This window comes from Poecilia formosa, unplaced genomic scaffold, assembly GCF_000485575.1.
Source record: "Poecilia formosa unplaced genomic scaffold, Poecilia_formosa-5.1.2 Scaffold100, whole genome shotgun sequence".
Lineage (NCBI taxonomy): Eukaryota > Metazoa > Chordata > Actinopteri > Cyprinodontiformes > Poeciliidae > Poecilia > Poecilia formosa.
In genome coordinates, this window is record NW_006800039.1 from 876,325 (window position 1) to 884,019 (window position 7,695).

The following is a 7,695-nucleotide window of genomic DNA, read 5'->3' on the forward strand; positions in this document are numbered from 1 at the left end:
GTCTTGTGTTTCCTGTATTAAGAGGACTTGTAAGATAAAATTAGCAGTGACGTGAACCTGCTTTTTTCAGATTTCTGATCACATTCCCAGACTTCCTTTGAGCGTGCAAACGCTACTGCAACACGAGGAGGGATGGGAATGCAGTGTCATGAAAGCTGCTTGCTCCTTTAAAGATTTGTTGCTGTTTTTGCATTTCTTTGTTTACATTTTTCAGATCGTCACACAAACTTTAATATCAGATAAAGGTAAAATGGCAAAGTACAAAATTTAGTGTCCAAATGATAATTTGATTCAAAGGAGCAGTATCATGAAAAATCGACTTATTTGAGCTCTAATGTTATTCCCTCGACAAAAGCATACCTAGAGTGTTGCTTTGATTCTTTCATGCAAATTTGAGAAATCCTTTAATCTCCCGTGGCAACCGTTCAGCTGTGCAAAACGCTCCTCTGTGGAGCTGCAGTTTTCCAATCATCGGAGCTTCCGCTTCACAGAGCAGCTCTCCTCCGCGACTCCCCCACTCAGCTCCTTCAGACTAGCTGGCAGCAATTAGCAAACACCTGGTGGAACTGCACATCAGCTGAGCAATGTGAGCTACTTCTCGGTGCAACGCTCGTAAAAATGTTACTAAACGCTTAATAGAGGAGCACTGTTGTGATGACTTCCCGCAGGTGGATTTTCAGGAGGAGCAGGAGTTTTTAAAGAGACAGAGACACAATTTCAAGGCGTAAAATTACAAAGTTAAATTTCTTTTAAGTGATACATTATTGCATTTTATAACAACTGAAAGTAACATAGTTACTTGATTGTGTTGTAAAATGGCACTATGAACCAAAAAATACATAATACTGCCCCTTTAATAGTTCATAGGACCTATACACACAAAGTTGGCACTATGTGAAAATATAATTGACCTCAGTCCACAACCCACCATTGCTAAATAAGGAATCAATTGTGATTAACCACACTTCATTATTTAATAAGCCGAGCCTTATCAAAGTCTGATTACTGTCTGAAGCAGGCTAAAAGATCTTAAAAAGCAACACAATGTGTTGAAAAAGAAATTCTAGAACAATACGCCACAATAGGACCCAGAACCTGCCTCAGCTAAGGTCAGTTTTCATGATTTAGCACCTTGTTACATTTGCCAAAACACACACTGATGCTCCCCAAGATCTTTGGGAACATTTTCTGTGGACTGTTAAGATAAATGTGAAACCTTTTAGAAGGTCCAGGTCTCATTACATCTGGTGAAAAAGTAAAACAACAATTCAGAAGTAGGACATCATATTGACAGTAGATTATGATGGTGGTATTGTGCTATGTTGCCTCAGGATCTGGCCAATTCTGCTGTAATTTGATGTGTTGTTTTGCTCTGTATCAGAAAATCCCACAAGAGAATTCCCAACCATAAGAGTCCTCTAAAGTTTAGTTAGTTTGACTCATTCTTCTACCCTATTCTTTGGCTTTGAATGAAGAAAATGGCAATAATATGTTGTGACATGTTCTAAAAAAAAAATAAAAGAAAAAGAAAAACAACTTAAGGGTATTATGCACATTTTGACTAAATATTCAGTTTTTGCCACCTACATATTGCTGCAGGCCATTTACAGTGTGTGGGTTAAGCCATGTTTGAATGAAAGTAACGTTCATATGAAAAATCAGTTGTGCACAACAAGAAGGTCGGGATCAGACATTTGAATAATAATCAGACAATGTGATATTCTCAGTCCACATTCGTCATGGAAACTTCCCTGTTCATGCTCACAGTGGGAATTGCTTACTCACTTGCCTGACCAAGCATTTAAGGACAAAGCTGCAGAAGAGAAACAACTACAGAATGCTTCTACCTGTGTCTAAGCAACTAAATGCTTGTGTTTAATGGCCCTGTTCTCTAAATTTAGATGCAAGGAAAACCACAAAAATCAGTAAGGATCTGTATGTTGGTATTTACCAGAAAACATTCAGGTTGTTAGTGAAACGCAGCACACATTTTTCAAACTACTTGCAGATGTACATCTCTCTTTTGTTTGGCTCTTTTTAGCCCTGTTAGAATGAGAGGCTTTTCATACCAACCTGCAAATGACCTCCTTCAGTCTTACTGAAGGAGGTCATTTTTTTCATTTTAAAGTTGTTTTTTCTTTCTTTTTTGCAAACAGCTTTATGTAGCAGCTCTTTCCATTTAATCCCTGTAGCTTTTGAATGGGCATGTGAGTTGGCAAGGTCTTTGTAAGAACATGTGATTCACAGCTAATCACTCCTTTTAGGTAGACGTACTTAACAGCACAACGAAAACGGCAAGGACTAAAGCGCAGAGAGTCTTGGGGTTTAATGTGAAAGAAGTACTGCTGACATCCCTGTGTTCCATCTGCAACAAGGGCAGTCACATCCACGTGCATGACAGCACCTCTGACTCTAACAGATTATTCTTTATTTTCTTTCATTTACATTTCAGAAGTAGCCCACGTGTTTTCAATTTAAGACAATTAAGCAGAGCTCATTCAGAAGGATGAGCAAACCGTGACGAAGCCACAGTTGCTACTGTTGTACTGCACATGGTGTCGTTTTTCCTGAAAAGGCAGTATTCCTTAAAATCCTTCAGTTGTTTTTATTTATTTTTTTAATCCCATAGCTTCCTTTCTGTCTTAATCTCATAGGAATCTTGTAAAAGGGTGCAAATGTTTTGCACGTTTTTGAAACGTGACATGGATTTTTGTCTGACTTGATTGACTTGAATAATTGGAATCATTTATTTATTGTGTTATTTATTCTGCTAAGGCTCATATTTGTAACCAGTCAAAATAAAATTTTACAAAGTGATTTCCTAATGAAGTTATCTTGGTCTAAGAATGACGTCAGGGTGTTGCATTACTCAACAGAGAGACACACAAACACAAAACTGTCGGATACAATGAAATAACAGTTTACAAAAAGGGAAGTTAGCAATCTGGGGAAGTGGTTTGTGATTAAAACCTTGCAATCCCCAAAACTGATTGATAAACGGAGGCAATGTGGTAAAAGTCAAAATTTGAATCTCCAAAAGAAAAAAAAAAAAAAAAAGCAGTGCAGCTCATGAAAAGTCATTGTTAGATTTGATGTGGAATTTGTACTTCTGTCTATTTAACAACAAAAGGAAGAAAACCATTAAACTACTTCTTCAAACCTCCGCTCACTGATCAAATTAGTGACTGACCTGATGATGGTGAATATTCTCATCAGGCATCATCTTTTATTAAATGTCTGACGTACATTTAATAAAAAGATGAGGGGGGAAAAAAAATGAAAATTTCTCTAAACCTTCCCATGGACCTTTGCTAAAGTATTCGTACGATGAGCTTTTTATTACATTTGTATCACTTTGGAACAGGGAAAAACGTGCATCTTGTTTTGATTTTATTTGACAAAATTACACAAATTAATATGTATACTGTTCATGTTGAGAGGAAAGACGGGAATACATGGCATGGCAAAATCTGAAAAGGGTGCAATATCATTATATCCAACCTCCCATGTGAGTCAATACATGGGGGGTTGGACAACCTCCTTTCACTGCAATTACAGCTGCAAGCCTTTTGTGTTGTCTCTACCAGCTTCTCACATCTAAACCCTGAATCTTCTTGCTCATCCTTTGCAAAATAGCTCAATGCATTCAGTTTGAACAGAGAGGGTCTATTCATATCAATCCTCAAATATTGCCATAAATTCTCAATTGGACCTATTTTTTTTTTGTTTTGTTTTTTGTTTGTTTGTTTTTTGCCATTTAGGAAACAGCTTATTTCTCATTCCTATTAATCTCTGTCTCGTGCAATTTAGAAAAAACCCCAAACAAACAAGAAATTTAGTTAATCTTAACTGATCTAAAATTACAAAAGGTTTTTCTGATTTAATGTCTAAGAAAAAGAAAAAAAAGTCTGTCTTTTGATACAGTGTGTTAAATGTTAACGTGAGATTATAAAGTGGATGTGCTTTCTTTTTTTAGCAGCAGGGAGAAGCAGCAGAGGAAGGCTGGTAGACCACGGATGTACTCTCTTACCATGAAGATAACATGGTTTCCTTGAAGCACTTTAACAGACAGCTAGCAGAAAAATTACAAACTTTTTTTTCTTTTAACTTTTACTTAATATTTCTTTAATAAAATAAATGACAAACTTTAATTTGTTTCTCAATCTTGGACTGAGAAGCAAAAAGCCTGGATGCAGTCTGGAGGATGACATATCTTTTAGTCTATGACGAGACCTGCGAGAAATTGATGAAAAGCACTACAATTTTTATACAGGTCATATAAATGTGTACCATTCGCTTATAAGGGCAATTTAGTCCTTGTGATTTTACAGAGTGAAGTCATTGCTGTTGGTGAGAATCTGAACATTTGCATGGTAGCTTACATATCTATAACCTTGATGTTGTGAAACTTTTTTTTTCTCCCTTTCAAAACAGAAATCAAGCTACCGTTTGCTTTTCTCAAGAAAACCTTAGGTACACAACATGTATACAGTGTGTGTATATATTAATCTGACACTTAAAGACACACTGGGCCTCACAAATTATTGGCCAAGGATTTTTCAAGGATCTCCCTCTTCCTAAAGCTCTACTCCTACATGTGCTGTCATTTGGGCCGGACAAAAGACCAAGGTGGAAAGTAAAAAGATTTTTTGTGGGCCATGAAGTGAAACAAAAAAGAAAATTAACCTTTTTAAACACTGACGTATTCAAACATATGATTACTTCAGAACATCTAAATCTATTAACTAATAATTCATTATATGAAATGTGAGTAACTACAATATATCCGACTCCTTTTTGAAAACTGAAATCAATAATTTATTCTAGTATGCAATGAATTTTTTTAGAGGTAAAATTCAGAAATCTGTTAACAATGTATGTACACATACAAGCAGAAACAGACAGTGCTTTATTAATACCTTTTTCAAATTTGAAGCTAATGATCTTTTGAATAACGTCATACGGTTTCGAAAGTCACAAACTGACTTTTCCATCCAGCCAAATCCAGCCTTGACCTATACAATCACACAATATTACTGTCACTATTTAAATACCTAGCAATTTAGCTGAAGCTAAAACCAGTGACACACACACACAAAAAAAACATTATACAGGAAAAGAAATCTGTGTTATGCATACGTTTAAAACTTTTAAATTGAGACGGTTGTTATGTTCACCATACATTTAATTGTTCTCTTAATCTAACCTTGTCAGCAGCGTGGGTCTCTCCTCTTTCTCATAGTGGGTTTAAAGACTCCCTGATGTAGTCTTTGGGAAACCGCACCGTTCCTCCCATTCCTTCTAAAAACAAACACACTCACATTCCCATGGTCCCGTCCCTAATCACCCAGGCTGCAGCTCAGAGCATGAGAACAAAAAAAATAAATAATAATTAAAATGCAAGAGAGCACAGTTTAATGATGTCGGCACTCAACACAAGTATGAAGTACCTGAACCGACTGTTCAAAGTGCCTCCTTGAATATCTCTTTAAACTACCCAGTACTATAGAGAGTTTAATAAAAAATATATTTTCTTTTTCACTCTGGAATATTAGCACAAGGGGGGGGGGAATGAAATTAACTTCTACAAAGTTAATGTCTTTTATCCCTATGCAGGTGACTGTCAACTAAATTGAACCTCTATTCGACTCAGTTCTATGTCTGCTAGCTCAATTTATTCATTTCCAAAAATATATAGTATATAAATTAATTAAACCCATCAGTCTCACGTTCTGATTCGATCGCAGTAATAATACACCACGGTCAAAATTTCACTTTGCAGAGCCATTTGGTAAAATGTTGTATAAAGGAAGCCCGGCAATTTGAGTTCAACAATTGACTTTGCAGCAATCTCTCCTCTTGAGCCAGTACTCAGCTAGTTACATTATGCAACCACTGGAGCCTCTCAAAGTCATATGTGGTAAGTAGCACCACATTTCTTGCAAGAGCATATATTGCAAGAAATGTACTAGACATTGTTAATTTTAGGACTTCTAATTTAAAAGTATTCGCTTTGCTGACATGTTTATCCATTAAAACCCGATGTACTTCTGGATATAAATGGTTGTATTTTGCACACCAGAGCACTGATCATTTAATTTCCCTCGGGAATAATAAAGTATTTTTAAATTGAATTGAATTTTCTTAGAGATTTTATAGTTAAGATAAACTTTGGGAGGTTGTGTGTATAAACATCTTTGGCACATGTGCTCTTAGTAGCTTCCTCCCCGCAGGCCTTGAATGCATCAAGACACATGGTGTGTTTAATGTTCATAAACCGATTTAGCTGCGATTCACCGGACTGGATCTAATTCAGGATCATTATTTTATAGTACTGGAAGAAATTTTTTTTCATATTACCTTTCGGCGCTCGTCCAACCAGCAGTTATATTTTCAATAACGCAACTAACACAGCAGATCATGTCAAATCAAGGCATTTTAGCAAATTCATATCCAGAATTCAGTCATGCAGACAGAGTCACATTTAACCCTAGTAGTGGTGTAACACAGTTCAAATCTGTTACTAATGACAATTTGTAAATAGTGTTCTGTCTCTAAGCCTGGCTGGTTTTGTTCACCACCTCAGCAAGCATGCAGTGAGTGAAACTCCTTTTTGCTTCTTAGAAAGAGACCTTCATCACTATGACTGGCCTGAGAAATAGTTCTGGAGTACTCTGTGTTCATAATACAGCTCATAATACAAAATCCCTCAACCATTGATGCATATCCGATTATTAACTTAGCTTTGATTCCTTTTGGTCAGACTTCAGTAATCACAAAAGTTTCATTGATCACAGCTCATTTTCACATAGAACCCACTTTATTTTGACAGTCACTCGTTAAGTTGACCCAGCCAAAGGTATAAACTGACAAATACACATGGAAAGGGAGATAAATATGCAGATACATGCAGATGGTGGAGCTTTTCTTATTCCATCAAGGCTCCACTCTCAGACACAGCAGCTGGTCTGATTATAATCTTAGTTATGTTTTAATGTACAGCACTGCATTGAATGAATGGCCGGGGACATGGATGGGAAGCATAGATTACATAAGCAATTGGGCACTTTCATAGTTCGTTTGTTGAGACTATAGAATAAAACTGTTAGTTCACTACATTTGTTCTTCAAAGAACAATCTGAATGTTTCTGAGAGTTCATAACTCTCAGAAAGTTATGAACTTTCTGAGTTCATAACTTCATAAAAAAAAGGACCTTTTTTTGATGACATAGGCTGTTACAGATCTTTTCCCTAATGTACAATATCAAGACACGCGTTTATGAAACACTGTTGGCTATCGGATGGTAACCTGAAAGTTGGTTGCTAACAGAATAACAATCTAAAATGCAGGGCTGCATTAACACATTCACCAAAATAACCCCTTATCTCTATCTCTGCCCATTTACAGTTCCCAGTGTAGAGTCTCAAGAAAACTTGTTCAGTGAATTGAAAAACACAGACGAGGCCCAATATTCTGGATTATCTAACGGGAGAATAGTCAAAGACTCCTCTCTTTGTATTGTGAAATCTCCTAGAAGACTAAATGGTTTCTTATTGGCAAAAGGGGGTGCCAACAACTACGTATACAACTGATGTTATTGTTAGAAACAATTATTTTATCTTTCAGATCAAAAACTTGGATGGAAAAAATGTAACCAATAATAAGAAAACATTTAAAACTTACTAAAAATTAAT